General features: G+C 41.5%; 1 long non-coding RNA gene across 1 annotated transcript; it reads right to left on the bottom strand.

Annotated features, from left to right (window-relative positions):
• Positions 1-367: 367 nt before the first annotated feature.
• LOC308650163 lies at positions 368-6,690 on the bottom strand. The gene is made up of 2 exons (XR_014022268.1): positions 6,403-6,690; positions 368-2,279 (listed from the first exon to the last, which is right to left on the bottom strand). It is a non-coding gene; the product is annotated as an uncharacterized lncRNA (long non-coding RNA).
• Positions 6,691-9,793: the final 3,103 nt, after the last annotated feature.

Below are 9,793 nucleotides of genomic sequence, written 5' to 3'. Positions count from 1 at the left end.
ATTCAACTGTAATGAGAAATGCTGTTTCTAAATACATGTCTGCAGGGTATATATATCCAGCACATTTACCTAAGTACTCTGAAGAGTACACGTTACATATTTAGTGCTATGTTCTCAAAGATCAGAAATCTCAGCTCCTGTGAGTTTTACATGAGGAAAAAAAGATTAGCAGGAAAACTCATATCCATAAATAATCTCTCATCTGGGTTGGGTCCTGCCATGCCCAACAAGCCATCAGAAGTGACTTTATTTTGCAGATACTTTCTCAGTCCCCATTTTAACTGTGTGCTTAACAAGTACCTTGGCTTGAGAATACCCCTGCTAAGTGCGCCTCATTCTTCCTCCTGTGTGTGGGTGTGTTGGTGTTTTGGGGAAAATGATCCACTCCACACCTGCTGGCCCTCCGTGCCCTGGGGTTCAACCCTAGCCCACACCTGCCTTTCACTGACTGCTCAAGATTCAAACCTGGGATTTGGTTCAATGTGGGTGTAAGGCCTGGGAGAAGGGGCGGGCATGGCAGGGAGCTCCACAGGGGAAGCAGCAGGTCAGCGGAGCAGAACTAGGAGCAGGACAAATCCAGCGGGGACATCTGCTGGCCCCCGTGGCACAGCCTCAGCCAGCAGGTAGTAGCTCAGGACTGGCAGCTCAAAGAGCTCTGGAGGGCTGAGGTCAGGGCCCCCACCACTGTGTGACTCCTGGCCTAGAGCTGATCCAGGACAGGGGAAATGGGCTCAGTACATGAGCGTTGGCAGGGCAGGAGGCCAGCAGCTGGGCTCTGCGTCCCTGATGTATACTGCTCTGACCAGGATGGGCCTGGCCTGCAGTGAACAGATCCGCAGAGATGAACACAGAACCAGGAGAACAGAGTGCTGTCTCCTACCTGCTTTGACTTTTCATATTGTTCTTAACAAACACCTACGATCCTCTCTTAAGTCTAGACCTCAGTGGACTCTGCAAGCTTCGTGTGTGTGTGTGTGTGTGTGTGTGTGTGTGTGTGTAGGGGTTGCCGAGCAACGTCTCAGAAGGCAGGCAGATGCCACAAGGCAGATGCATTCAAAGGTGCAGTTGTCATCTGGGCCCTGAAACCTGAGCTCTGCCTGCTCCCCTCCTTTGGCTGTGCCTTCATTCACACCCAGCTCCACGCACCAAGACTCCCAGAGATGGCTGCTCCTTCAGGTGTCCCTGCACGATAAGCCACCATCTGTCCCTCCGTCCTTATCACTTAGATATCCTGGAACCCTCACACAGCTTCTGGTTCATGATCCCTTATTTTCCCGTCCAAGGTTTGTCGTAAGACCCTGTGACAGGCGCCCTTCCTCCAGGCCTCTCAGGAGGTGGACGCACCCCTTACCACCTGAGCGTCCCCTCATGGTCTCCAGGGCCAAGTCCAGCTGCTGGCAGGGCACCCGTGGCCTCCAATGTGAGGTGCGCAGCTCTGGTCCCCATCTCACTGGGGACACCCCGCCCACTGTGTGCTCTGTGGTGAGATGTTGGATTCCTTTAATAAAAGCACATCTCACTGCCGTTGTCCTCTCCATCCTCCTTTGGCATGTCCACTGCTCCAGCCCGTCAAGTGGGCCTTACTTCCTATTTAAGCATCCTCGGCACAGCGGGGACACGGCTTTCCCTGGGAACCTCGCCTGGCCACTGGCTCCCTGCGAGTCCAGCTTGAGCTTCCTGTCTGCACTGCACTTCTCCTAGTAGATCCTACGCACAGGTGCGTTTCCTTTTTCTCTCCCCACCCCTGGTCTGAAGTTTCTGGGGGACAGGTCTCTGTGACACCCTTGTCCCTCTGATTCCTCTCCCTGACGGGATCCTCAAGCAGGTGGTCAAGAAGCATTCCCTGCACTCAGTGGAACTGAACTTGAATATTCCAGAACATTCCGTTGACTGGGGGTAACAAGGAGAGGGAGCAGCAGTTCTGCTCTGTGATAGAAGCACGTTTTCCTGAGAAGAGGGTGGTTGGACGCCAAGCGCGGGCCTTTTTCTGCCCAGTGTGTCCTGGGTTCTTCTTTCCTTTTTGTGGCTGTGGTGTGACTGAGCACAGTTTCTCCACGGGCAGCAGAGAGTGGTTACTGAGGGGCAGGACCTACAGCCCGGGCCACAGGGCCCAAGAGCCCTTCCACAGCAGAGTGCAGAGCCAAGGGAACGCAGAGAGGGAGCTCCGGAAGTGCTCTAAGGAGAACCAAGGGACGGATGTTACAACCCTCTGAAACCGTCTCAGCACGCAACTTCCACCATCCATGAATCCCTTTCAGAAAAGGAAGGATGTGTTTTCCCTAGAAAGAACAACCATGTTTGGAATGTGTGAATACATCTCACAATAACGTGCTTATTTACTAAACACACTAATCCTGCATTTAAACCACAAGCCTCATTTTCTGGGTGCTCACCTTTTGGAGTGAAGCTACACATTCTTTCTCCAGCTACATTACTAGGTTTCCAAGTCAAACACTCTTGCTAGCAATAAATCCCTTGATGCAGGACTCAGAATCTCACCTTTCTCACTCTCTTAGGGAATTCCTCCTCCTCTTGAGTTGCATATGTCTCCAAAGATTCACTTTGCAAAGCAATGTGCTTTTAAAAATGTTTGTAAGCCAAAACCAAGACAGATGTGTTCACAGACAATAGTAAAATAGGGCTGAATAGCCTTCTCAGGCAGGGATTCTTATTTTACAGAGAACATGGTGCTAAATTATATTTTCTGGGATCTTAACTACACGTATTACAAAAATAAGTCAAAGTCCAGGATATGTGAAATGCTGAAAAAGGAATGGAAAAAATGTTTCTCATTCTCATTTAAAGATATTTTTCTATTATACCAGTTTTATTTTTGGATAAGTAGTTTTATGCTATTAAAATCCTATTTTGAAATATATCCATTTTTACTAAAAGTCAAATGAACCATTAAGATTATTTTTAAAATTCATAACAAACTTCTTAAGAGTAGTAAAATTAAATGTTCAATGGTATAACTTGCAAAGATCATCCTTCTGAAAAATTAGGGGAAAAATTCTTAGATATTTATATAAACATCCAGATCAACAAATAGTATCACATTATTCAATTCTATAAATTATTAGGTTAAAAATAGGTCAGTATGGTTGAGAACTTTGAAAATATATATTGTGTATCAGACTTTCTGTTCCTTTTGTCTTTTATTTCACAGGTGAACCAACTGAAGAATCTTTGACACAATCATTAGAGTCACATAGTAAACATACTCAAGAAGCATTTTGATTCAATATAAGAGACATGTAAATGAGCATTATAAAATATTCTTACGAAATGTTTAATTTGAATCTTATAACCTGAACAATTCAGAACTTTTGTGATTTTTAGTAGCAATATGAATAATAGTTTTAAAATACTTATACTCATTGATCAACAAATTTGACCTCTATAATAGAATAATTTGTAGGGATACAGATTTAAATATTATGATAATCATAATTATTGTTAATAATAAGATTTAAAACTTGAATGTAAAACCATAGAGGAATTGATATTTATCCTGCATTGATGGAAAAGCATGAAGCTATTCTGAAAAATGTATTTGCAATGAATATTTAATAAGTTGAATAAGACAGGAAAATAAACTTGATAGGATACTGCATGAATAAACCAGCATAGAAAAGTATATTTATATCATAAATCTAACTCAGTGTATATGCAAGAAGAAAAGTGTTATGGAAAATGGAACAAAGTATAAATGGTTGTATTTCAGTGATAGAATTTTTTTTCCTTTGTTACTGTTTGGAATTTTTAAAATGTCATTTTATAAATGTAAATTTGCAAGCAAGATTATATATAAAGAGAATATTTTAAAACTACATTTGCATTCAATTAGCATACTTATTATAAATAAAAGATACATATATAGAGAGAGAGATAGATCAAATTAGTAATATTCCCAATAATTAATAATCTGTTTCTAATATAGATTAATAGTATATTTGATGATGTGATGGAAATAAACACCCGTAAAAGTTATGTTTTTGATTTTGACTTAACTTCCTACCAATTATTAACATCATGTAGTGCCACATCTCTAGGTCTTAAAGCTATAATATAGCACAACTAGATTCATAAACATGAGTACAATGACTGATAAATTGAAATAATGCTACAAGCATATACTAATGATAAATAAGAAAGAATAATTCTCAGATGCAATCTGCAGGCTACTAACCATGACCCATCCATTGGGGTGGTTACTATGGGGGAAAAGAAAGGAAGACAGGCAGGCCTTGGGGAGGGAAGCCGGGAGGGAAGGAAAGGAATGGGGGAGGGGGAGGGAGCGGGAGGGAGGAGGAGGGAAGGAGGAGAAAAGGAAGGGGGAGAAAAGGAATGAAGGGGGAAGGAAAGAAGGGAGGGAGGGAGGAGGAGGGAAAAAAGGAAAGAGAAGGAAGAAGAAAACTATTCATTGTGGGTGAATATTTGGAGAAACTGGAGGTTCGTGTGCACTGTTGGTGGGAATATGAAATGGTTTAGCTGCAGACAGTACATGATGCCAGTAAAAAGCTGGAAAACAGAATCACCACATCATCCAACCGTTTCACTTCTGGCTATGTACTCAAAAGAGCTGGAAGCAGGAGCCTGATACTCAACATTCATGCCCGAGTGCACATGGCAGCTTTATCCTCCATCCAAGATGGAGAAACTATATAAAGAGATGGGCAAGTTATGAGATGTGCCTACAATTGCTAATATTAACCATTAATAGGAAAGGACTTCTGCCTGATGCCAAATGGTGAGGAACGTTAAGGACTCTACGCTCAGTGAAATAAGCCAGCAGGAAAGGGAACAGTGACACCTGGGGTCCCTGGGGAACCCAACCCACACAGATGGGATATGGTCCCGGGGCAGGTGGAGGGCAGTGGGAAGTGCTTAAAGGTACTGGGTCTCTATTTTGCCACATGAAAAGAGTTCTGTGGAGAGATGGTGGTGATGGTCTACTACAGTGAGAACACATTTAGTGCCACTGAAATGCAACCTTAACGATTATTAAGATGGTACATGTTAGGTGTATTCTACCCCAATTTAAAAATTAAAAAAAATATATATTAGCTACAAATGCAAACAAAAATGAAAGGTTCTGAATATATACAATAACAAATACCAAATGTAGAATTAATATCTATTTACATTATTTAAATAGGCTTGTTTTCCTGACACATTAAAACCCTAGTTAGCAAAGAAGTTCATTTTATACTAAGAAGACGAAGCACAATGTAGGTTCCACTGAATCCTGGAGCAAACAATTGAGTATTGATGACAGGAACTAATGGTGTACCTGAGGACAGCAGGCTCTGAGATGACTGAATGTCATCAGAGAGAGGAGAAATTCAGATGTCTGTCTCACATCTCTTTTACAATGGCATTGAAGAGTTCAGAAGCAACTACGTGGAAATTTTCCTTTTATATTTAAAAGAAGTTTAGAAAATCTAAGATTAAAGAAAAGTGTTAAAGAACTCCAGTTTCTTGAGTGAAGTGTTGTATGTAGGTGTTTGGGGTTTTTTGTTTGTTTGTTTGTTTGTTTGTTTGTTTTTTCCCTAGCATAATATAGTGGAAAGGGTATGTATGAACTTTTCCAGAAAACAGATATATCTTTTAAAAAAAAAAGGCATGTGGATTGTTTTCTCTGAGTCTCAAATTTTTCTGCTTGTAAAATGGGGGTAATAAAACAGAATTACTAGAGTTACTAAGCATTAACAGCACATTTCAATCATGTGATTCCTGGCAAATTAAAGATAGCTAATTTTTCAAATATTCCTAAATTTATCAAAAAACTAAAAATTGGGTATCTGGAATCATTAGGGGAAAGGTATTGATTATATATTTGAATAGTGGGATAATCAAGGCTTAGAGGATCCATGACCTACGAGAGATCAAAATCTACATGAATCCTGAATGAATTCTTTCAGTGAACAACATAACAAGGTATCTGATTAGTGCATTTGAAAGATAATTTATATTTTTCAGTGGATAGAAAGTAATTTTAAAAAGCAGCTCTGAGAGTAAATTCATGCTCTTATTTTTTTGGCCCATCTGAGCAAGGTCTATTCCAGTGAAGAGCAAGATGTACAATGATGGCTTATTTTATATCACTTATATATATGGAGACTGGTTGAGAAATACCATAGGCAGGAAGGAAAACAAAGCTATTTGAAAAACAGCCAGCATATAGGCCTACACAGAACGTTTCTCCAAGTGGCTATTTCCGTGCAGGTCAGAGGGCAGCATGGTAAAGTGGAAACAGCTGTTGGAATGTGCGCTCAGAAAGTCAAGTTCTGAGCTCAGAAAGCTGAACTCTCAAGAAGTTGATCTCTCTAAGCCTTGGTCTCTTTGAACAAGATAATAATTCCTAACTTTCCCACCAGGAACGAACGTGGACCTTACCAGTTCACGGGAAGCTTTATGCTGATCTCTCAGGTCCCTCTCCGACCTCTGCCTCCAGTAGACTGTGCAGGTGAGCCGCAAGGTAATGAAAGCAGGTGGAAAGAAACGGAATCACAAAACAGCTTTCCTCCAATTATAACTGAAAGACGACACGTGTTTTCTATAAAAGTATCAGGAATTGACTATTCTATCTAATGAGGAAACAGTTCAGAGTCTCAAGCCATAGACTCTAAGGGTGCTGTCCATGGCGAGGTGTGTTCATGGCGAAACGCTTAAACTCTCAATCTTGTCCAGTCTCACCTCGAGCCTCTTAAGAAGTGCAGAGAAAGAATGTGCATGGACAGTACCTTGAGAGGTCGTGAACACTCTGCAAATAGAAAGCAGCTGTCTGAGGTGGTGTGATCCCAGCAGCTATGGGTAAGACTCGAGATTTAACCAAGGCAGGGCCTCGTGAGGCTTCTAGGGCACAATGCTGGCCAGAGGGGGAACCGGAATCAAGAAAGAACCGCATTTCTCTGACTGCTAGAACAGAGTAGGGACGAAGAGCATGAGAAGAAGATTGACATTAAACAGGGATGAGAGGTGGGAGGGAAAGCGAGAGAGAAGGGAAATCCCATGGAAATGGAAGGAGACCCTCAGGGTGATACAAAATTACATACAAGAGGAAGTGAGGGGTAAGGGGAAAATAATACAAGGGGGAGAAATGAATTACAGTAGAGGGGGTAGAGAGAGAAGAGGGGAGGGGAGGGGAGGGGAGGGGGGGATAGTAGAGGATAGGAAAGGCAGCAGAATACAACAGACACTAGTATGGCAATATGTAAATCAATGGAAGTGTAACTGATGTGATTCTGCAATCTGTATACGGGGTAAAAATGGGAGTTTATAACCCACTTGAATCAAAGTGTGAAATATGATATGTCAAGAACTATGTAATGTTTTGAACAACCAACAATAAAAAAATAAATAAATAAAGTAATATATAAACAGGTAAAAAAAAAAAAAAGAAAGAAAGAAAGAACCGCATGGATAGAGTAGGCAGTGATTTAGGTTTAAACTGGAGAAAATAGTGACCCATCAAGGATTCTTCACCGACATTAAAGGTGAGCGGAGGAAAAGCAATGCCCATTTCCAGACCTCTAGTTCAGAAGAAGACGGAGGATTCCAGCTGAGGATAATCTGCCATGAAAAAGGGTCACCCCACATCTGAGCAATCAATGACCTGCTCACACTAGGCCTGGCTTTACTCGGGGTCACATGGTCATCATTACAAGAAGAGACTACTTCCAAGGAGTTAAAATGAATGTAACAATGATTATAACAGCGTGGCATGCTACAAAGATCACAAGGAACAGAAGACAAAGCCCAGAAGCGTCTCGCACTCCAGAAGAACTTAATAAGAACAAAAATCCAACACGAGTAAGTCTCAACAACATGATAAAACCACAGAATGGAATTGTTAAGGTGTCAATCTCCTAGAGTTAGATAGTTTAGGCACCATTGGTTCATGCAGTGGAGTGACACCTTCTGAATTCTAATCCTAGCTCTCTCTCCTCCTCACTAACTGCACTCCTTGAGTGAGGCAAATAGCCTCGGGGGGCCTTGGTTCTCTTTCATGCACTGTGCAAGAAGATGTTCTCTCCTGCGCTGGGTCTGTAGTGTCAACTAACTTGGCTACCGAGAAGTCAGTTACAAGGATCAGAGAGTAAAAGAGGCTCCGCTGAAAATCAACGTCGCAGAATGATGAAAAGACTTGAGATAACAGCAGCTGATGTGAAAAAAGGGGAAATTAATAAGATAATATGGAGTGGCAGACTTCAGGCTGAATAAGTTAAATATTACAAAGAAGCTCATTTCATTTCTAAACCCCACCACAACTACAATAAAGGTGGTTTTTTGTTTGTTTGTTTTAACATGGGCACTCAAGAATAATAAAAACAAAGAAAGTGTGAACAGTAATAACTATTTGAAGCTGGACCACATAGTGATATGGAGTAAACGTCCAAACCTCTTTGAATATCTAATTTATGCTCTAAAACCTTCAAAAGACTCAGGAACCTAGAGGACTGCTTTGTGTCCCAATATTCTAGGGTCAGGCAGGACACTGGAAGAGGACTTTAAGAAATTCAATCAACCCTATGAGAAAGATCTGAAGATTCTCACTTTGGGTTCACCAGACACAGCCTAATAAATTCCCCTCCAGGAAAGCTCACCTAGGAAAAGCCCTGCTAAACACATAGTGTTTCTAATTAACCTCTCACAGCCCTCACACTTAAGTACCTTCATCATGAGATTCCCAACCATGAGAGAGAAAGTGATCTATAGAAATGAGGCATAATGCAAAGAGAAGGAAGGTTTCTAGAAATATTTATGTAATTGGAGAGGTATTTATTTATATCTTTGGAGAGAGAGAGTAATTGTACTCATGAATTGGAATGGCCTGGACAAAACAGGAGTCCTGAGAGGTGTCCAGAAAGAGGGTCAGGTGGAGGACCAGGGTGGAGGACCAGGGTGGAGGATCATTTGTGGAGGACCAGGGTGGAGGACCATTGGTGGAGGACCAGGGAGGAAGACCAGGGTGGAGGACCATTGGTGGAGGACCAGGGAGGAAGACCAGGGTGGAGGACCATTGGTGGAGGACCAGGGAGGAAGACCAGGGTGGTGGACCATTGTGGAGGACCAGGGAGGAAAGCAGTGAGGACTTGCTCCAGATTACATCATCCTTTCTATTGGGACTTTGATGGGCGTGGCTAGTTAATAGAAGTAAGCCCTTAAGGACCAGATGGGAGACTCACCACTAAGACCAAACAGAAGTACAAGAAAGAGTCTCAGGGTGGTAGGCATAGTACGCTGGAGAGCCACTGTGTGGCTTGAAAGGATCACTGATGTTTTCAGGGAAGATATATTTAATAAATCCATAAAACTTTGCTTTAGTTAACATGATTAAATTATGTGGAGGGATTGCACTGTTAGAAAATATACAGTAATCAAGAACTATGTAATGTTTTGAACAACCAACAATAAAAAATAAAGAAAGAAGGAAAAGATACAGTAATACTTAATATTGGAAGAAAATGGTATAATGTCCATACAGCAATGGATTCAAATCCGAAAAATTCAGGGGCTATGGCATATGTGAGTCCTTTGTAGACAGATGGGAAGGGTGAGATGATGAGATTCATCCAAGCAGTAAATCAAAAATAGAGAACACAGGAATTGAGAGGATGGCAGGGGACATTAATACTTTTAACTGTATTTTATGAATAAAGATAGAAAAATCATAAAAAATACTATGTATGCGAGTGCTGATGTCTCCAACCTTTACTACCCTTCAATTTCTACTAATTGAAACTGAAAGATGAAGTTTTAAAAATAACATGATTCCAATTTCTTA

The sequence above is a fragment of the Spermophilus citellus genome (assembly GCF_964194105.1).
Source record: "Spermophilus citellus genome assembly, chromosome: 5".
NCBI lineage: Eukaryota > Metazoa > Chordata > Mammalia > Rodentia > Sciuridae > Spermophilus > Spermophilus citellus.
The sequence above is the reverse complement of the archived record's forward strand: the minus strand, read 5'-3'. Positions and strand labels throughout refer to the sequence as shown.